The sequence below is a fragment of the Marmota marmota genome, unplaced genomic scaffold, assembly GCF_001458135.2.
Source record: "Marmota marmota marmota unplaced genomic scaffold, marMar, whole genome shotgun sequence".
NCBI lineage: Eukaryota > Metazoa > Chordata > Mammalia > Rodentia > Sciuridae > Marmota > Marmota marmota.
The window spans coordinates 14,962,977-14,987,030 of NW_026000019.1; the positions used below are offsets into that span (position 1 = coordinate 14,962,977).

At 34.7% G+C, this 24,054-nt stretch overlaps 1 protein-coding gene and 1 non-coding gene across 5 annotated transcripts in view; one reads left to right on the top strand and one right to left on the bottom strand.

The window, feature by feature from the left end:
• Rasal2 (RAS protein activator like 2) overlaps positions 1-24,054 on the bottom strand; it is a 338,051-nt gene that overhangs the window by 261,389 nt on the left and 52,608 nt on the right. The window lies entirely within an intron of this gene.
• Positions 1,190-1,296, top strand: LOC125618786. Its single transcript, XR_007350170.1, has one exon. It is a non-coding gene; the product is annotated as a U6 spliceosomal RNA (small nuclear RNA).

A 24,054-nucleotide genomic window follows, 5' to 3' on the forward strand; every position in this document is an offset into this window, starting at 1 on the left:
GCTGAGTTGGTGAGAGCTTGGAGGCATTTCTTCTTTGGCAGGTCTAGATTTGGAGTAGATAAGGGAAGTTTACAGAATGTCTCTCCTGCACTAGGAGGGAAAGGAAGTAAGAGGGACCTTGATTCTGAAGCAGGCCCTTTTAAATGATTCATTATGGGGTGGGGTGGGGCGGGGGTAGGAGAGATGAAGAGGGAATAGTAAGCTCTGTGGTAGAACCCTTGCTTAGCATGCAGGAGGCCCTGGGTCCAATTCCCAGTACCTGAAGAGAAAAATAACAAAAATACCCCTTAAAAAGCCCCAATTGGAGTGAGTCATGCTGGTATATGCCTGCAATCCCTGTGCCTCAGGAGCCTGTGGAGGAAGAGTCAATGGATACTATTCAGCAGTAGAAAGGAATGAGCTATTAACTAACAAAGACATAAATCTAAAGTATATAATACTAAATAAAAGAAGCCAGTTTGAGAAGAATACACACACACACACACACACACACACACACACACAAAATGATAGCAATTAGATTCTAGAAAAAAGCAAAACTAGAGAAAGTAAACAGATCAGGGGCAGAATGTGACAAAACAATCTATCTCCAGTGGAAGTGTGTGGTATAGTCTCACTCAAAGCAGTGAGGGGAAAAGGTTCTATCCTAAGAAGTTCTGGAAATGAATGCAGTCTATAAGACTAAAAGTAAATTATATATGCAAGTTCCATACTCTAGTGATGGAGTTATTTCCCACAGGAATATGAATTAACAATTCTAAAACCACTACATATAATGAAATTTAAAAAACTAAGTAAATGTGTGTTGGATGGTGGGAATCAGGTTCCTCATTGTTGAAGTGGAAGTTATCAAAGAAAGCCAGGAGAATGATATGTGAGGCAACCGATTACTGTCGGAGACACTGATATAAACTCATGTTTAGTTTATACAGAAACAGATGGTTACATACAAAAATATTTACTAATATGTGTACATAAAAGAGCTCAGTGTACACACATTTATTTCCTTGTTCTATTAGCTTTGAGACTAGAAGCAACAATGCCCTAGTATAAACAAACATGCCTACTGCCCACATTCTGATTTTATACAATTCTCCAATATAAGGAACCAGAGCTCTTTAGAGAAAATGCTGATTCTAGAACTGGGGCAAGAAATATATAAGATGGAAATACATAAGATGGGTCGGTAGTGCTGATGTTGGCAGCACATACACTAAAATCAGAAAAATACAGAGAAGATTGGCATGGCCTCTACATAAGGATGACACAAAAATTCCTAAAACATTTGTATTTTTTAGAAGAAAGGATCCTGAAACCTTTTACCATATACAAATGATAAATGTACGAGGAGATACAATGCTTAACCTGACTAACATTATGCATGTAAATATGTACTGAAATATGGCATGGTACCCCATTAATAGATATGATTTTTATATTTTTATATATCAGCTAAACTAAAAATAAAAAAGATGGGCCCAGAAGATCTTTTAGCACTAGAAAGGACACGTTCAAACAAAAGCACAATGACAGAGTATGTCTAAGGAACAAAGATACAACTGAAAGAACTTCTATCTTAGGATAGAACCTTTTCCCCTCACTCCTATTGGTCAAAGATAGGACAATGTGAGTATAACAAAATATATAAAGTACTGTTGGGTAATAAATCAAAGTATAAGATAAATATTCACGAATACATAGTGATAAATAAATAACACAAACACACAGGACTGAGATGGGATATACAAATCTCTTGTGCAGTACAATTTCAAATAATCTGTGCATCTATTCTACCATGAAGGAAGTGGAACATATCTTCTCACTACTTAGCACAATGAATGCCTTCCAAGGAGTGGATGGAAACTCTCTATACTGTATCTTGATAATTTTCCTATAAATTTTGAACTATTCTATTATTAACTACTTATTATAAGAGTAATAAAAGTATTAGAAACACAAAATTCTGGTTCTTTGAAAAGATAAATAAAATTGAAAAACCTCTAGCCAGATGCATCAAGAAAAAAAAAATGAGAGAAGCTACAAATTAGCAGTATCATAAATGGTGATGTTACTACAAATTTTATAGATACTAAAAGGATAATATTATGAACAGCATTGTCACTAAATCCAGTGATGTAAAAGGAACATGTATCTATTTCTTATATGTTCCTTCTACCTGATTCAACTTTGACTTTACAGACATTAAAAGATAAATACCATTAAGATAACTCAAAACATTTCAGTAAAATACACGACTGTTATGGTTTAGATGTGGTATTCCCCCAAAAGCTCATACGTGAGACAATGAAAGAAGGTCTGGAGGAGAAATGATTGGGCTATAGCCTTAACCTAATGGGATTAACTGAGTGGTAACTGGAGGCAGGTGGGGTGTGGCTGGAAGAGGTGGGACACTGAGGGCATGGCTCTGGGGTATATATTTGTATCTGATGAATGAAGTCTCTCAGCTTCCGGATCATCATGTGAGCCATTTCCCTCTGCCACACTTTTCCACCACTTGAAGCCCCAGCTAAGACCTCTGAAACCCTGTGAGACCTCAGACTTCTCCTCCTCTACAATTGTTCTGGTTGGGTCCTTTAGTCAGAGCAATGAAAAAGCTGACTATAACAGTGACTTTTATAAGAATGATTATAAATTTATGGAAAATATTTAATGTGGCACCCTATATGTCTCAAAAACACATATAATACTTGCATTTTACTTCAGATTACGGCACCCAGATTAATATTTCATAATCAAACTGAAAAATTCCAGGAACTGACCACTTACTCTAAATATGTTCTGAAGCTCTCTCCCCTTATTTATAGCAACAATTTTATAAACACTGATTGTACATAGTATATTTAGCTTTTTTTTTAACCCCAGAAAATTGTAGTTATTCTGTCATGTGAATAAGAGATTGCTATTACCTACACTAGTAACTTTGTTGGACTGTTTGTGTGCAGTGATGTGGTCATTAGTTGTGTTGAGTAAGGGTGGGAAAAACAGATAAACAGTTGCAGGACACTTGTCTGAATACAATTCCCCCTATGATGTGGTAGCTGTTGTTATCATTTCTACATGCTGGGTGTCTTCTTGAGAGTGACAAAAACACAGAGTGCCACCCTTTTTGACAAAACCTGAGTTACCATTTTAATAATACTTTTTGTTTTCCTTACCTCATCTCCAACATGGCTGAATCAGCTGGTCTCAATTTCAACCTTAAAGTTTCTTTCTTCCTCCTTCCCCAACTTCCCTCATTCTGTGTCCTCATTTCCTTCTCTTCTAGCTCTTTCTGTCCAAGTTAAAGAAGTGTAACTTTTTTTTTTTAACACCTAATAAAGAAAATGAACACTGTAGAAAGGGCACAGTCTTTAGAATTAGACTGATCTGAGTATGAATTCTGGCTTTATCAAAGAAAAGTTACATTGCTTTTATGTGCCTCAGCCAGTGGTGTGTCAGAACCAGCTCACACTGGCTGGATGGCCCACTGTGCCAATCTCCTAAAGAGTCCACTTCACAAATTTCATACTGATAGCTTGAAATCTGCCATTATGGGAGTATTCACACCACAGAAATCAACAAAAGCTAGAAATTAGGACATTTTTACAGAAAGAACCAGTTATTAAACATTTACCAATAAAAATCACTGGCTTAAGCTTTCACCTCTCTCAAATGGGTCGAAATAACATCAACCCTACAATATTTTAAGAATTTCACATAATACCAGTAAAACATCAAACAAACTGCTAGATACATAAAAGGCATTCAGTATGTGGTAAGTAGCAATACTGTTATATTACAAATGGAGTCTGGCTATGTGAAAGTTGAGCATAAAACATCTAACAAGCAAAGAAACCACTAATGTAAAAGTGTAATGAAACGACTGAACTTCATTTTAGTAGAGTTGCTGGATCCTTTAACATTTTTAAGTTGAAAGAATTAGTAAATATTCCAAATAAAACCCCTCAATTAATGAGAATTTTTTTTTTTTTACATCTTCTCTTTTTTCAAGGTTCCATTTTAATTATGTCTCTTTTTGTGTTCAAGTCATATCCTATAAATTCAAACTTTCAGTAGTAGTTTGGAGAGATTTAGAAAGCAACAAGATCTATTAAGAAGTACTATAATGGGGCAAAGATACACATAATGTAGTACAATAGAATAGCCCCCTATTTCCCCCAGTTTCAGTTACCTAGACAGTCAACTGTGGTCTGAAAATATTAAATGGAAATTTTCAGAAATAAACACTTTATAATTTTCAAACTGTCTGCTCTTCTGAATAGCATGATACAATCTCATGCCATCTTGTTCCCTTTTAACCAGGAAGTAATCATCCTTTTGTCCAGTGTATCCACACTATATAAACCACCTGCCCATTATATTTACTTAGTATTGCTGTGCTTATGATCAAAAATCCTTTGTATTACTTAATAATGGCCTCAACACACAAGAGTAGTGATGCAGGCAATTTGAATACAGCAAGGAGAAGCTGTAAAGTGCTTCCTTTTGGTGAAGAGGTGGAAGTTCTTGTTTTCATAAGAAAAAACAAAAATCTACATACTGAGTTTGTTAAGATGTACTGTAAAACAAATCTCCTACCCATGAAATTAAGAAGGAAAAAGAAATTCATACTAGTGTCTCTGATGTACTACAAATTGCAAAAGTAATGGCCATGTTTCATAATATATGCTTAGTTAAAATAGAAAAGACATTATAGAGTTTGGTACTACCTAGGGTTTCAATAATTCACTATGGGGCTGGGAATATACCCACTAAGAATAACAGATGACTAATGTATCTATAATAAAGTCTATAAAGAGCTCATAGTTCGCCATTTACTCAAACAGCTAAACCAAGATTTTGACCTTCCTTAGGAAAAGAGAAATTTAGATTAGGTATGGCAAAATAATCTCAAAAATTATTCTTATGTTTCCAGTGAGAAAAATATTGTTGGATATAAGAAAATAGAATAGACTCTTATAAATATTGAGTAGAATAAATGACATATCTTCCCAAATGAAGAGGAGTGTGACCAAGGATCTATCTTGGGACTAAAATTTCTACTTTTAGACCTTACTTGTAGCTTTTACATTGTTTTTTAAGGATTCAGAATTGTGAGCAAAATCTCCTGTATATAGCTTATGCATAACAAATTGGCTTCACATAAAAAGGCCTTTTAGAGGTCTCTAAAATGTCTCAGAGGAAAAACAATGTTTATGGCTGTCCAGAAAGATGGGAGGAATAGATGAATTCTAGATAGGGAAGAGGAGTGGGAGGACAAGAGAGGGGGCAGGGAATTAACAAGGATGGTGGAATGTGATGGACATTATTATGCAAAGTACATGTATGAAGACACGAATTAGGTGTCAAGATACTTTATATACAAGCAGATACAAAAATTGTGGTATATATGTGTATTAAGAATTGTAATGCAAAAAAAAAAAGCACACATATAAAGGCAAAAAAAAAAAATAGTGTTACCTTAGATTAGGTAGAGGGAAATGAAAGGAGGGGAAGGCAGAAGATGTGGGGATAAGAAAAATAGTAGAATGAAACAGATAGCATTACATTATGTGTATATATATGACTGTATGACCAATATGAGTCTACAATATGTATACTCAGAAAAATGAGAAATTATATCCCATCTATGTATAATATATCAAAGTATATAAGTGCATTCTACTGTCATGTATAATAAAAAAAAAAAATTTAAAGGATACTGTTTGTCCCTAGTGATTTACTTTAGCCCCTAAAATTAATACAAGATCTTCATTCATAATATCACTGTTGTACATATTATATAAATAGATTAAAATAAAATTTTAATATTCACATTCTTTGCATTAAGTGGTTAGTATCTACTTTTCCCATGTATGTCCAGATATGCTCTTGTGTCGATTTATGACTTGTAATAAAGTTATTATGATAATCAAATGTCCAAATGTTTGAGCTGTTAAGCTTTCAAATTATTTTTTATTACAGATACCAGTCTTAATATCAATTTTCCTAAAGCCAAAAATATAATATTTCAAATTTTATGTTGAACATGACTTATCACAACAGATGAATTTCATATTAAAGGGTTTTATTTAAGTTTTATCTATAAATAGTTTGAAACTTTATGGAAACAATGGACATCAAGATTTGAAATTTTTTTAAGTTATAATTGTGGTATAAGGCATTATCCATTAATTACAAAAAGTACTTATGAAACATTTCAGAATGGCCATATTCTGTGGTCATTTAAATTAGTTATACTATAGTCACAGGCCTGTTTTCACATACTTATATCATTCCTCCCTGGAATCATCTAACCACTCCTCTTTCCCCTCAATCCTTCACATTCAACATTATTTGCTTTCTTTAGGTTTTCCACATACACAATCCATCCTCATTCCACAGGGTCTTTCCCATGCTGCTCCCTCAGACTAGACTGTTCTCTCAGTGCCCTCTTTATTTAAATTCCAACTCAAGAATCACTTCCTCAGAGTAGCCTTCCTGTATCTGTCAGTCAAGGTAATTTTATTTTCTAATGTTTTTTTCTATCAGAAGCATGATCCTTTCTTTTACAGCATTTAACAGTTTATATTTCTATATTCATTGTCTATTTAACTAAACTTTATGCTTTATGAGATCAGAACTTCTCTATTTCTACTTAGCATTAGCTCCTTGGCATTTAGCATGGTCTCTGGCACACAGGAGGTAAATGAATAAATCAATTACATAGATTATGACAAATTAAGCTACAACATATATGAATCAACATTAGATGCAATTCAAAAATCACAGCATTATTACTAAATCTCAAATAACACTAATCTGGATAGAGTATTATCCAGAAGATGATACTAAAGCCTCTAGGCCCCATTTCAAAGTATTAACTTCCTAAGACATAATATGGACCTTGTGGTTTTTAAAATATGATGGAAACTAACTCTAAGGCACTAGTACACCCTGAATTCTTGAATTCATAATCCTGTTCTTCCAATAGCATGTTACTCACCGTTTCTTTAAAAAAAAAAAAAAAAAACCTAAAGAAAATATTCAAGTAAAGGAAACTGCGGAAACAGTAAAATTTAGAATGGATTTCTGTATAAAGGATTACATGGGCAGAATCCCCAAAACAGAACTTTAAATGGCAACTAATCTGATATGCCTTAATATTAATGGTTACCAATTCTGGCAAGTTGTAATATCTGTGTAAAGCAGTGATTAGGAGCCTGAGCTCAAATCTATGTTCTGTGAAAGAATTATTAATGAAATTTCAGCTCAGGGTACAGAAGCCCAAGAAAGTGGTGGCACCTATGTAACAGATTTGCCCTCCTGGATTTAATAGCATGGATTTACTTTATTTATGACAGCACCAAAATTTTTACTCTCTAAATCACATTATAATTTGTTCATCCTAACTTATAACTGGACTAAATGCCAGTAGGGGAAAATAGCACAAGGACAGTGAATTGAGAGGCAAAGTGACAGTATATTTAGAGGCAAAAGAAAGATATGTTGAGAAGCTGTGGCTGCCTATAATAATGATTATCTGGATAAAATAATGGGGGATTAAGGGGCAAAGAGACCTCAACTACATAACTAGTTCTGACAAAAGTTTATTGGACTTGGACATCTTTTAGTACCTAAACATCTGTCACTCTCACTTTGTACAGCATATGAAAATGTCTGACAATTTTGACACAGCATGTTTTAAAACATTTGAACCAAATGCAACAAAGTAATATAAACTGCCATCACTATTAATACTGTTGTTTAAAAGTGTAAAAGATTAGAAATAGTAACATACTTTCTTACCATCTTTAAAATTGAGAAGTAATGCCTACACATAAATTACTTTCTAATAAAAACCAGGGTATGATAATAGTCTAGCAAAACAAATTGCATTAGTTTATCATTAAATAGAGATATTATTTATGTTCAACTTATTTAAAAAGATCAATGTTTAAAAGAAATATTTTTAACTGGAGAAAAAGGGCACAACTATTAAATACACGTGCATTCATATATACATAGAGTATTTCTGAGTGAATATAATGGCAAATGTGGTAAGTAAGCTCTGGAAGAGGCGCCTAGGAAACCAGGGGTCTGGGATAGAAGGTGGACTTCCCTTTCATCATAAAGTATTCCAAGTGTTAACGTTTTCCATACTCATATATAACTTTTCCCCCAAAAAATAAAAGTTCCCAAAGTTAAATTAATGGCATTAATTATTCCCATAATTTATAGGAAAAAAATCTACATGTTAAAAATCATTGACATAAAAGGGACTTAAGAACATTCTCTCCCATTTTATTAATGAGAAAGCTAAAAAAAATTAAGAAATCTTGTTACTCCAATATTAACAGACAAGTCAGCTCTAGGATCTAGGATCCAATAATGTGCCATGTACTATACAATTATCATTAGCTCATCTTAGTACAGAAAAATAAAACTTGACTACAAATTTCTTGTAACTATAGGAAATCAATATACAATCAGAATGATTATAATTTTTACTGGTTTGAAAACAAATTGGCAAAAATGTAAAATTTTGCAAGGATGGTTCTTTAAAAGCAAGCTCAGGAAGGAGCTGAATTTAGCCCAAGAAGGAACTAGCAACAGCAAATGTCCTTGCAAAGTAAATGCCAAAGTCAATATGTATGCATGAACTCTTTACACTGCTTAGATTCAGAGGCAAAAACAGCAAATTAATTAGCTTCTCATTTATCTGTTTTGGCTTACTTGACTGACCAAATAACAACTCATCTTCAATAACAAAATAATTTAATAAGTTTATTCTAGAAATATTTAAATTTCATTTAACCTGAGGAACTCATTTGATCTCAGGTACCACTCTGATAAGAGAAGTCCTGGCAAGGCATGTTGGCACATGGCTATAATTCCAGTGGCTCGGGTGGCTGAAGCAGGAGGGTAGCAAGTCCAAAGCCAGCCTCAGACCCTCAGCAAGGCCCTAAGCAACTTCGCAACACCCTGTCTCGAGATAAAAATATAAAAAAGGGATGTGGCTAGGTGGGTAAGCATCCCTGGTTTCAATCCCCAGTTTAAATAAATAAGAAGTCCTCATAAACTTCTCCATAATATCCTTGCTTAAAAGATATATTAGATTATGTGTATTAGAAAAGTACACCTTTTGTCTCAACAAAAATTGATGAAATCTTTCAGAATTTTCCAACTTAATACAATGGAAACTATACTAAGAGATAAATATTAATCTTAGTTGGCAAAAAAAAAAATGCAAATTCCTAGAAGAAAGAATTCTAAAACTAACTCCCAAATAGAATACAAAAAAGACACAGATGAAAAATACGGATATTCTAAAAAGTCAACTAGGAGGAGATAATACATGAACTAAATTAAGCATTTAAACAAAGAGGCCTTGACAAAATCATGGAATTTGCAGGGAAATGGATGGCATTAGAGCAGATTATGCTAAGTGAAGCTAGCCAATCCCTAAAAAACAAATGCCAAATGTCTTCTTTGATATAAGGAGAGTAACTAAGAACAGAGTAGGAAGGAAGAGCATGAGAAGAAGATTAACATTAAACAGGGACAAGAGGTGGGAGGGAAAGGGAGAGAGAAGGGAAATTGCATGGAAATGGAAGGAGACCCTCATGGTTATACAAAATTACATACAAGAGGAAGTGAGGGGAAAGGGAAAAAAAACAAACAAGGGGGAGAAATGAATTACAGTAGATGGGGTAGAGAGAGAAGATGGGAGGGGAGGGGAGGGGGGACAGTAGACGATAGGAAAGGCAGCAGAATACAACAGACACTAGTATGGCAATATGTAAATCAGTGGATGTGTAACCAATGTGATTCTGCAATCTGTATACAGGGTAAAAATGGGAGTTCATAACCCACTTGAATCAAAGTGTGAAATATGATATGTCAAGAACTATGTAATGTTTTGAACAACCAACAATAAAAATTAAAAATAAATAAACAAAGAGGCCTAAGAATATTACCGACAATATCCAAGGGGGAAAAAAGGTGTATATGTTAATTTTTTTCACATCATATTAAATTATTAGGAGGCACACCATACAAAATTACTAGAATAAGTAACAAGCAAAAAGAAGCTGCATCAACTAAATAAATTTTGTCCTAACATCCAACCTCTCAAAATTTTCATAGATACGAGCTACTGTTATACATATGGGAATAACTGGAAGGGGAAAGGAGTAACTAAAGAGAACAGTCTTTCATTTTCTATTTTTTTTTAAATGTTAGGCTTAATTACAATATAAAATATTTTTAAAGTTTATTGTTCATAACTAATATCATGGAAGATTTTCCCTAATTCCTCTCCGATAATGTAAAAAAATAAATACTCAATGACTATGCTAGCTCTCCTTCCAAGTTCTAATGCCGTAATTTCAAAAGATCTACATTTTTGAAACTTCAGTTCCAGGCTTTTACTCCCTATTTGGTCAAAAGGAAAAAGTAGTGGTTAAAATAAGGCTACTCTAACCTGAGTCAATCTCAGAGAGTACCACCATCCTTCCAAGTTCATAGAGAACAGTCTTCTTCCACACGTTAGACCCTCATCATAATCTCAGGAACTCCTTTAAATATTTACTGAAAACCATCTCCCCGTAAATGCACCTAAGGACACATGTGCAAACTGTGTAATCTCAGGGAGTACCCCAACACCGTATTAGAAACTGCCCTAAAAAAGAATGACAGACTTACATACTTTCCACCAAGGCAAACGCTATACCTAAACCTAAATATATCTATGATGTAATGATAGTCTTTTTAATTTACATTTTTTAATTTATTTTTATTGGTACATTATAATTATACAAAATAGTGGGATTCATTGTTATATTTGTACATGCACATAATATAATTTGATCAATCCCATTCCCAAATACATTCCTTTCTCTCCACTCTTCCCTCCCCGATGTGCTTGCCCTGCTATACACATCTCCCTATTATTATTATTATTGCATTATAATCATACATAGGCAAGATTATGGTATATTTGTACATGGACATAGCATAATTTGCTATACATCCTATGGCAAAGATCATTATTTCTGGAAACATGAAAACCAAGAATGGCCTACACTGCCCAACTGGAGATTCACTAGACTGTCTTTTCATTGATCATTCCTCAGGAGAGTGGTTCAAAATAGGAACTAGTGCCCCCTAGGAGGCACTTTGGAAATTTGTGAGGTTGTTTTGTTACCAGAGGTTGCTGTGGGGGTTTAGCTTTCTTTCCTTCCTCATTCTAGGGAGGGAAGAGAAAGCACACATCTGTTGGACATCAGACAGTGAAGAATGTCCTATCAAACATTAATGTTGGTGAAAAAAACACTCATAATTACCTAACCCTGAAATTTAAATGTTCTACACAAAAATAAGACATTTTTGCACAAATTTAATGTATACTGAATTTCTAGGAATGTAATCAATGAAGATTGTACCGTTTTGTTTAGAAGTTTAGCAAAGTTATTTACCTTTTGAAAAGTCATGCTACCAATTGGAATACTATTTACAGTAGTTGAGCTGCCAATGAAGCATACCTTAATCAATCTACATCTGAATGCTGCTTATAGCGATTCTGTCCACAGATACAAGCATGTGACTAGTTCCCTACATCTAGTATACTATGCTTAAACATTTTCATGTTGAAATACATAATATTCTAAATTATCTTCCTGATCTTTTTCTCATATATATTTAAGTGTTATAATTACTTTTATGTGTGAGGTAGTTTAAATTGCTTTTTTTTTATATATAGGATAAAGACAGCATCACAAAATACTTGCTATAACAACAGTAGGTCTGATGGGACTGAGAACCAGTGGATTTAATAACCACCATACTAAATTAAAACAGAAAACCTGCCAAACATCTTTACAAACAGAGTTTAATATTAAATGATAGCCTGTAGGATTAGTTTATGCATTTAATCATCTCCTTATGCTAGAAGCTGGGATTATAGTCAGTTTCTATTTTGTGAAATCACCATTTCTACAAGTTCTGTAGACCATAGTAAGAAGTATTATTCCTCCCACCTTAACCCTTGATACACTATTATGGCATGGGCCAAATTGTAGATATAAACAGTTTTGTGAAGCTGGATGTGAAAAAGATTAGAACGTTATGAAGGACTATTACACCCATTAGACATGTTTTTCATCTCCTTCAAAATTATCATTTATGACCTCTCCAAACAAAACAGTCAAGAATACTTTCAAACATAGTTAGGCTTTGTCCTGGTTAAAGGTTTGAATGAATGGAAGGAATGGAAGAACAGAGGGAAGGGAAAAGGATGGGAAAGTTTGGTAGACAAATATGAAATTGAACATGAAAGAAGTTCTTCAGGAACATATTAAACTTCTATATACATAAACTTTTTCAATGATTCAAAAATAAAAACATTGGGCAAGACAAGTCCTTTCCTTTTACTTGACAAAACCAAGTAAAAAAACCAAATTTATGAAGATTTACTCATGATTTACTCCCATAAAACACTGTGAAATAAAAATCAGAACTTGGGATGGTTACTAGTCCTGGCAGTTTAGTGTCAACCTCTACCTGTCATAATTTTCACAAAAATTTCAAAAGAAATCTTCAATGAAGCCATCTGATTAAAATACCTTTTTGTAAGTAACAGGTAAAGAACTTTGCCGCGGAAACTGTTTATGACCTATTCTCTCTAGCAGATCTGATCCACATCAACCTGATCACTCCAGTTTCACAGGAGGAATACTGTATGAATAAACTTAAAGTATAATCTATTCCATTATCAAAATGACCAATCCTTTTTCCCCCTCAAAACTACTAACTGCTCAGACATCAAGCCTGAATTTTCCAGACCAATATTTTATATAGGCTACTCCCATATGAACTATTATTTTTGTTCTTCTGTAGGGAATGTCTTGAGGGTTAGAAATTACTCTTGGGGGCTGGGGTTGTGGCTCGGTGGTACAGCCCTTGCCTAGCATGTGCGAGGCCCTGGGTTCAATCCTTAGCACCGCATAAAAATAAGTAAATAAAAGATATTGTGCACCACTACAACTAAAAAAATAAATATTAAAAAAGAAATTATTCTTGGGTGGTATAGACACATGTGAATAAAATATTCTATTTTCAAGTATAACTAATATTGAGTGGTATATAAAGTTACTGACTGCTAATTAAGTAATAATTCATAAAGCACATAAAGACAAGCAAATTTATGCTGAAGAAGAGAAATTAAGAAGAAATGGATGATGAATAACTCAAATCAACAGAACCAAAAAGAAAAGAACTGGTAATTTTAAAAGGAAGAACCCCTGGCTGGTATGTATACACTTGCATAAAGAAAAAAAAAAGTATATGGGTAACTGTAAACAAATGGTGATGCATGAATGTTTAACACTTAAAACCTTAATAACTGAAAAAGGGCTAAAGATTGATCAGAATTTACAGATAAATAAGACACAAAAAAAGACGGTGACACCATCCCAAGATGGTGGACTAGAGGCATCTAGCACTCACCAGTATCTCCCCAAGACAGAATTAAAATATCTGAAATGTAGCTGCTGATTGAGGCAGGTGACCATGGGAGATGCTACAGTTCAATTATAGAGATAAAGAGAAAAACAGAAACATGATGTCCCACCATGGATCTCAAGGAATTGGGCAGGGGTAGAAGAGAAAGGAGAATACCATTAGTGCAGGATTCAGCAACTTTCAGAAATAAAAGTTAAACAACAGGTATAAGATTTGCATGGTGAACTGACTCTATACTTACCTGCATGAGCTTCTGGGACTATAACTGGGAGTCATCTTAAGAAGAGCCCTACTGTCTTGAACGTACTGCTTTGGGAATAAGCCAACAGGGAAACAGAAGGCACTTCCCTTGAGTATCAATGGTTAATCAGGTCAGCGAACAGTCTGGAAGAGTGAGCAGTTCTGTGTGAGAGACTGGGAATCCCAAAAACTTAAATGAAAGACTGCAAGGAATCTGCCACCACCACCCTGTCCCCAAGGCATAGATCTTTGAGCCTCTCTCTGCCCACAGGTGTGGATAGGAAGGCCACACAGCACAGAGACTGTTACCCCCACCCTCCAAGAGTATAACTTTGGAGAAAAGCTTTAGGAAGTTCTGACATGCAGCAGCTTTGGTACCTATCCTGCACTAGGAGTACATAAGCCAAATAGTTCCAGAGAGAATTTGTTTCTAGGAATCTGTGCATTACTCCTTAGTTCTTTCCAGATTACAAAGCAGTTGAGAGTTATTCCAACTGACTTCAGCCACAAATTACCTTCACTAGTCATCTGACTAGCACCACAAAGGAAAGAAGGGAGGAGAGTGAATGAATAACCCAGCCTTTGCTCTGTCCAAAGGGTACACAGATTAAGACAAGGAGATCAATTCTTATGGATATAGAATGCGAGTTTCCACTCTTGGCCACTAGTTCAGGCACCTTGAGGGAAAAAATTTCATCTTTCTATTTATACTTTAAAAAACAAAAATGAAACAGCAAAAACAATCTTTTTTTTAAATAGTTACTTTCTTCTTTTACTTTCTCCCTTTTTAATTTTTAATATTTTCTCCTGCTATCTTTTTCCCCTTTGACTATTTTTACTTTCTTCAACTTTCAATTTTATTCTACGTTATAATGGGGATTGAGCACATTAGGTGGATGTTCTACCACTGAGCTATACTTCCAATCCAGCTAAGAGGAATTGTAAGGAGTTACAACCTACTCCCACATAAACCTTGGGGTATACTACTTCAGCTGAAAGAAAGGGGGCGGGACAGAAGCTCCCAACAACTATCCAACCTCAAGCAGACATGGCAAAGGGGATGTTGGTAATAAGCCCTCCTCCTGAACACTCATCCTCATAGCAAGAACAGAGAGAAATAACACGACTGCTATGGGTACTACACCTATGAGGGATTTCAGCATCAGTTACTCCCATACGCTATTAGAATTACACATTGATGACAAAATTGGTGGTAAGTACCACAGAGGGGCAGCTGTGACCCTAGTCCCTCTCTCTCCCTGTGAAACAACTAGAGCTTCATTAGAGTTTATACAGAGGATAAAGTCCTCACCAGGACTGGAACAACCAAGAGCAAAATTTCTTACAAGTAATAGAGCCAATACCAATATAGCCCAAGGAAACCCCCCAACACATGATAGGAGTTTCCCCATTGTAGGAGTAAACCCACAGAGGGTTCATTCAATATATGCTACTGTCTACACTACACCTTCCTGATCTAGCAGATGGACCCAACTCTTGCAAGACATACAGAGAAAACAGGTCCCTCATGCTCTAAGGGACATTATTTCAAAACCCACTAATCGCAGCAAAAGAAGCCATAGGGAAACTAGACTATGAAGTTCAATTGAACCTTAAAATCAACACTACACAAAAAAATAAGATCCCAAGGTACATCATCAAGACAAAGCTCTCATGTAACAACGGAAGAGAGATCCATTCCAATAGATGCACAAATCTCAACACAGAAAGACAAGAAATTTGAAAAAGAAGGTAACATTTTCATAACTCTCCAAAGAAATCAAAGTGCATAAAATTCTCTACAAAGAATTCAAAAGAACAGCACAGAACTGGGGGATACAGCTCAATGTTGGAATGCTTGCCTAGCAGGTACAAGGCCCTGGGTTCAATCTGAAGAATGGTTAGAAAAGAAAAGACTGACAGAGACAAAGGCAAGGGGTACAAAGGCAAACATTTAAAGGCAACCCCATCAGAAAAACAACAGATTTCTCAATAGAAATGCTATAAAGAACAGAAGAGCATAGAATGATGTATTTCAAGACAGCAGAGTGTAAAAACTGCCAACCTAGATAAATATACCCAGCGAAATTATCCTTCAGAGTTGATAGAGAAAGATCTTTCATGGCACGCATAAACTAAGGGAATTCATGATCACCAAACCAGGATTAGAGAAGATATATAAGGGAATCCCTACCCCGTAAGAGAAAGAAAGATAAATATAATCATGAAAGCATAGGAAAGAATAAATCTCAAAAAAAGAATAGATAAGCAAATGAGAATTACAAAAGAAACATTATTAATATCAAACTGCTATATAAAAAAGGAAAAAACAAAATTTTCAAAATAACCACAGAAAAATAACGAACGATAGAAAAAAGCATATAGCTTTTATATAATAACCCTGAAAGTAATTGGTTTTAATGCTCCAATGAAAAGATTCAAACTGGCTGAGTGGATTAAAATGAAAGACTCAAAAGTCTGCTGCCTGCACGAAATACACTTTGCTAGCAAAGACATACACAGAATGAAAGTGAAAAGATGGAAAATGAGGGGCTAGGGTTGTGGCTCCGTGGTAGAGCACCTGCCTGGCATGTGTGACGCACTGGGTCCGATTCTCAGCACCATAAAACCAAATAAATAAAATAAAGATACTGTATCCATGTATAACTAGGAGTTTTTTTTAAAAGGTTGGAAAATTATATTCAAGCAAATAGAATCTGAAAGCAAGCAGGAATAACTATATTAATGTCTGATTTTAAGATAAAAATCAATTAGAAGAGACAATGATCATCACATATTGATAAAGGGAAAAGTTCATCAAGAAAATAAAACTATTATAAACATAAATGTATCCAACAGAGCATCCAATTTTATAAAACAAACACTACTTACACATAAAGGAAGAGATAGTCCCCAATACAATAGTAGTAAATGAGTTCAATATTCAACTCTTACCAATGGATAAATCATCCAGACAAAAATATCAACAAGGAAACATCAGAGTTAAATTACTCTACAGATTAAATGAATTTAACATCTACGAGATATTCCACCCAACAGCTGCAGAATACAAATTCTTTTCACAAGCACAAGAAACTTTTTGCAAAATAGATCATATACGTTAGGCCATAAAGCAAATCTTTAACAAATTCAAAAAAAAACAAATGATTTCTTGGATCTTATCAGATCATAACGAAATGAAACTAAAAATCAATAGCAAGAGACACTACAGAAATGATACAAACACATGGAAGTTGAACAAACCCTTTTTAATAAACAGTGGATCACTGAAGAAATCAGGAGAAATTTAAAAGTTCCTAGAATCAAATGAAAATGGAAACAACATAATAGAATCTATGGAACACAGAAAAAGCAGTATTAAGAAGAAATGCTTACATTAAAAAGAAGACAGACATCTCAAATAAGCTATGGATGCATCTCAAAATCATAGACAAAATCAAATTGAATCCAAAATCAGTAAAAGAAATAATAAAGATCAGAGCAGAAATAACAGAAACAAAGAAATAGCTGGTTCTTTGAAAAAGATAAATAAAATTAGCAAATTAGCTAAACTAATAGAAGACCCCCCAAAAATAAAATTAAAGATGAAAAAGATAACAAAACTGAAATTCACAAAATAATTAAGGAATGTCTTTTAAAACTATACACCAATAAGCTGAAAAATCTAGAAGAAATGGAAAAATTTCCAGATACAAATCACCCTAGCTGTCTATCAACAGAATAAGAGAAGACATGGTATGGTACATATACATTATGAAGTGTTACTCAGCCATAAAAAATAATGAAATCATGTTATCTGTGGCAAAAATGGATAGAAACAAAGGATGTCATATAAAGCAAAATAAGCCAAGCATAAAAACAAATATCCCTTGTTTTATCTCACATATGTAAACTAAAAAAATGACTTCAACATAGAAGGACTACTCAGAAGAATACAGGTAAGAAAGAGTGTAGAAGAAAAGGAGGATATGATCAAAGCACAATGTGTGCCTGTATGGAAATATCACAGTGAAACACAGTAATCTGTACAATAAACATAGTTTTAAAAGTCAAAAATCGCCACTGAAATATAAACAAATAGAATGTTCTGCAGAGAACAACAACAACAAAAAAAAAAAAAAACTGGTTTAAGAAACAAACACTGAAGGACCTAATTTAAAAAAGAAATTCCACTAGAGAACCCCCTTGGAAAAGTGTTGTAAAAAGGAAAGAACCGTTTAAATAGTTACACATATGAATATCTAATTAGAAACAAAAATTAACACTTTTGTTTCTAATTAGATATTCCCTTTTCTGATTACATATTTTTTTGCAATGAAAGCTTAACTATTGCATGCTCTTCCCACAATAGCAGCTGCTTCTTTTATACTTCTAACAAACAAACACACACTGCATCTTCACATACTTCTTCTAAGAAAAGACCAGAGAATTTCTCTATATCAGTTAACCCAGTTCCTGGGGCAATTTACTGTATCTTTATAAATGTTAAACTAGAGGAGGCTGGGCATAGTGCCACATACCTGTAATCCCAGAGGCTTGGGAGGCTGAAGCAAGGGGATCATGAGTTCAAAGCCAGCCTCAGTAAAGGCAAGGCGCCAAGCAACTCAGGGAGACCCTATCTCTAAACAAAATATTAAAAAGGGATGGGGAATATCACTCAGTGTTTAAAAGCCCCTGGGTTCATTCCCTGGTATCCAAAAGAAAAAAAAAAAAAGAGGAAATGCTTTAATCTATTTCATAGATGTTTAATTCTGTAGTCAACAATTTGTTTCCTATAAAATACGGTGGAGAATTGATTCTCAAGATCTTAACAACCAAGTAACAGAGAGGTATTGCCTATTTTTAATTGATTCTATTCAGAAATCAGAGGCAATTTAAATGAAACAAGAAAATTTTTAAATAAATGTGAATGGGGAGGATGACAAAGGACAAAGTCATACACTAAAGAGTGGGAATAAATGTACTCAGAGTCACTTAATATACTCACCTATTTACATGGCATGTATTTCTTTAAAATATAAAGTAGGATGTTAAGAAGTCAGATTTCTGGCAAGCATAAACACCCTAGTAATTTTACACGTTGCTTTTTGTAAGGCCCACCAACCTAACTCTATTACCATTTTAAAACTGTCTGCCCCCCAAATTAAATACCATAGCTTTCATTTTAAAGGTTGTTAGAATTACAACAGTTCTCTACATTCAGCATTTGGTACATAGCTGCATACTCTAAAGGATTAACTTCAATAATGAAATGGATAGGAAAGGTACAAACATGAGAATTGTAGAGAGGGCTCTTCAGTTAATAAGTATGACACCAGGAAGACCAGTAAAACTTCTAGGTAGCTCTTGGCTTGTTTCTCTTCAAAGATTACTAAATCAAGGTGACCTGTAAGACCTACTGAGTAATTAGTGTCCTCATTAAACACCAAAAAGGAGCCAATTAGCATAAACTGTAATGATTTTTTAAAAAGCGCCTTTAAAAAATGAATCCGTAGACCACCCACACCAGCCTGCAGGGGGCACAGGCCCTGGTCACCCCTACACCAGCAGAGCAGACACCCATCAGAACCTAGCCTCTGGCACAGAACTGCCCCTTGGGTCCAGCAGACTACCATGGGAGTCAGGCCCAGTCCATATCTGTCCAGGATCCAGTTCCAGGTAGGTCCAAGTTAGCCCACACCCCCTCCCCCCACCTGGAAGCCTAAGCCTAACCCACTTCCATCTTGGGACACTGCAGTCACGGCCATAGCCTTCCATGCAGTAGCCCCGAACTTTATGACAACAGGGCTTGAAGCAGCTGCATCTCAGAACAGGCATCCCAAAGGCAGTGCGAGGCCCACCCTTTCAGCCCCATCTCTAAGACACTGCCTCCATCTTGGGGCACCTTAACTATTATCTCAAGTTACCTCTGCTATTGCCACCACAGGCAAAAATTGATCATTCCAACAAAGAGATAAGACAGCAAATTCAGGTAGCAAAGGATGAGAGAGAGAGAGAGAGAGAGAGAGAGAGAGAGAGAGAGAGAGAGACTGACTCTTGGAAAAAAACCAGAAATCCTTGAAATGAAATAAAAACTCAATAGAAAGCATAAATAACAGACTAGTTAATTTAGAAGAAAGAACGTCAGATAATGAAGACAAAAGTATACAATCTGGAAAATAAAGTTGACTGTATACTTTTCTCAATCATTCACCTTTAGTCTGTAGATGTCTTTTCCTATGAAATGAGTCTCTTGGAGGCAGCATATTGTTGGGTCTTTTTTTTTAATCCAATCTGCTAGTCTGTCTTTTGGTGAGTTTAGGCCATTAGAATTCAGGATTATTATTGAGACATGATTTGTATTCCCAGCCATTTTTATTTATTTTTGGCATTTAATGTGACTTGGTTTCTCCTCTGGTTAGATTTTCCTTTAGTGTAATCCCTCCCTATGCTGTCCCATAATTCTTGTATGTTCTGTTCATGGCTGCAGCCAATATGGAAAGCATTTCCTCTTCTTGGAATATTTTGCTGAGGATGTTTTGTAATGCAGGCTTTCTAGTTATAAATTCCTTTAACTTGTTTATCATGGAAGGTTATGGGACAGCATCAAAAGACTAAATTTAAGAGTTGTTAGGATAGAGGAAGGGACAGGGTTTCAAACCAAAGGAATGCACAATATCTTCAATTAGATAATATCAGAAAATTTCCTAAGCATAAAAACCAATTGGAAAGCCAAACACAAGAGGCTTACAAGACACCAAATGTACAAAATTACAAAATATCTACACCAAGGCACATTATAATGAAAACGCCCAGCATACAGAATAAGGACAGAATCTTGAAAGCCACAAGAGAGAGGAATCAGATCACAAATAGGGGAAGACCAATTCGTGTATCAGATTTTTCAACCCAGACCCTCAAAGCCAGGAGATCTTGGAACAACATATACCAAGCTCTGAAAGAAAATGGATGCCAACCAAGAATCTTATATTCAGCAAAACTCACGTGGACTGTGGAAGCAAGCAGGGGTTTTCCATCCTCATATCAAATAAAGTAGACTTCAAACTAAAGTCAATCAAAAAGGATAAAGAAGGACACTACATACTCCTCAAGGGAACCATACACCAACAAGACTTAATTATAAATATATATGCCCCAAACAATGGAGCATCTACATTCATTAAACAAACTCTTCTCAAGAGTCAAATAGACCACAACACAATAATTTTGGGTGACTTTAACACACCTCTTTCATCACTAGATAGATCTTCCAAACAAAAACTGAACAAAGAAACTATAGAACTCAATAATACAATCAATAACTTAGACTTAACTGACATAGAATATTTCATCTTTCAATGAGAGAATACACTTTCTTCTCAGCAGCACATGGATCCGTCTCTAAAATAACCATTATACTAAGCCACAAAGCAACTTTCGGCAAATATAAAAAAGTAGGGATACTACCCTGCATTTTATCAGATCATAATGGAATAAAATTATAAATCAATGATAAAATAAGAAATAAAATCCACTCCAACACCTGGAGACTAAATAATATGCTACTGAATGAACAATGGGTTGCAGAAGATATCAAGGGGGAGATTAAAAAATTTTTAGATGTGAATGAGAACACAGATACAACATATTGAAATCTCTGGAACACTATGAAAGCAGTTCTAAGAGGAAAGTTCATTACATGGAGTTCATTCCTTAAAAGAAGAAAAAGTCAACAAATAAATGACTTATCACTACATCTCAAAGCCCTAGAAAAAGAACAAATCAACACCAAAAGCAACAGAAGACAGGAAATAATTAAAATCAGAGCTGAAATCAATGAAATTGAAAGAAACAATTGAAAAAGTTAACAAAAAAATTGGTACTTTGAAAAAATAAAATTAACAGACCCTTCTAGCCATGCTAATGAAGAGAAGAGAGAAAACTCAAATTACTAACATACATGATGAAAAAAGGAAATATCACAACAGACACTACAGAAATACAGAAGATAATTAGAAATTTTGAAAACCTGTACTCCAATAAAATAGAAAATATCAAGGCATTGACAAATTTCTAGAGTCATATAATTTGCCCAAATTGAATCAGGATGACATACACACATTTAAACAGATCAATTTCAAGTGACGAAATAGAAGACACCATCAAAAGTCTACCAACCAAGAAAAGCCCAGGACCTGATGAATACACAGCCAAGTTCTACAAAACCTTTAAAGAAGAATTAATACCAATACCCTTCAATTTATTTCAGGAAATAGAAAAAGAGGGAGCACTTCAAAACTCATTCTATGAGGCCAATACCAACCTGATTCTAAAACCAGGCAAAGACATCAAAAAGAAAACTTCAGACCAATATCTCTAATGAGAGCATAGATGCAAAAATTCAAGAAAATCTTGGAAGCAAATTTTTACCCCTCACACATGAGATTGGTGCTCTATCTCTAGGGTATACAAAGATCTCAAAAAGTTAAATACAAAAAAAAAAAAAAACAAATAACTCAATAAATGGGCCAAGGAACTGAACAGACACTTTCCAGAAGATTATATATAATCAACCAACAAATATATGAAAAATGTTCAACATCTTTAAGAAGAAACTCAAATTACTAACATAAGTAATTTGTATGATTAATAAGAGAAATGCAAATCAAATCTAAGATTTCATCTCACTCCATCAGAATGGCAGCTATAAAGAATACAATAAGTGTTGGTGAGGATGTGGGGGAAAAGGTATACTCATACACTGCTGGTGGGACTGCAAAGTGCTGCAGCCAATATGGAAAGCAGTATGAATATTTCTTGGAAAATTGGGAATGGAACCACTGTTTGACCCAGCTATACCTCTCCTCAATCTATACCCAAAGGACTTAAAAACAGCATATTACAGGGACACAGCCACATCAATGTTTTTAGCAGCACAATTCACAACAGCTACACATTTTCTTTACCCATTCATCTATTGAAGGGCATCTAGATTGGTTCCACAGTTTAGCTACTGTGAATTAAGCTGCTATAAACACTGATGTTTAAGCCCTTTGGGTATAAACCAAGAAGTGGGATAGCTGGGTCAAATGGTGGTTCCAATACAAGTTTTCCAAGGAATCGCCATAGTGCTTTCCATATTGGCTGCACCAATTTGCAGTCCAACCAGCAGTGTATGAGTGTGCCTTTTGCCCCCCACGTCCTTACCAACACTTATTGTATTTTTTTTATAATTTTTAATATTTATTTTTTTAGTTTTCGGCGGACACAACATCATTTGTGGTGCTGAGGATCGAACCCGGGCCGCACGCATGCCAGGCGAGCACGCTACCGCTTGAGCCACATCCCCAGCCCTTGTTGTATTCTTAATAGCAGCCATTCTGATGGAGTGAGATGAAATCTTAGATTTGATTTGCATTTCTCTGGTTGTTAAAGATCTTCAACATTTTTTCACATACTTATTGATTGTACATCATCTTCTGAGAAGTGTCTGTTCAGTTTCCTGGCCCATTTATTATTTGTTTTTGTTTTGGTGCTAAGATTTTTTGAGTTCTAAGATTTTTTGAGTTCTTTATATATCCTAGACATTAATGCTCTATCTGATGTGCATGTAGGAAAATTTTGTTTCCATTCTGTAGGCTCTTTATTCACCTCACTGTTTCTTTTGCTGAGAAGAAGCTTTTTAGTTTGAATCCATCTTATTTATTGATTCTTGATTTTAATTCTTGCACTACAGGAGTCTTATTAAGGAAGTCAGGGCCTAATCCAACATGGAGATTTGAGAAACTTTTTATAAAAGATTATTAAAAATTTAATATTTCATTGAAACATTCACCACCCAAAATAAAATTTAATAAGAACTATCACCAAAGATTACTTGGGGCTTTTCTAAACTTTGTGAATATAACTTTTAAACCGCAGAGAGAAGAAATACTAACCATCACAAGTAAGATTTGGAAATATTCAAATACAAAGAATATGTATTGGAGTTTTTGTTTCTTTTAAGTATACACTAAGTAGATAGTGCATTTTTAAAGAACAGGCAGGCAACTGAATGTATCAATTACTAAAGTAATTTTATGAATAAAGATTATAACTTCTATTGCTCTCACACACAATAATTACTACCCTAATAAAAGATAAAAAGTGAGAATACCTTCATTGATTTTTCTTCATTGTCTTGGGAATCTTAAATGTTAAAGAACAGTGTCACAGTTAAAAGAAGGAATACATTTATACAGTCACAATTTCAAAAACATCAAAATCAGATTGGTTTCCATTTATGAGCTG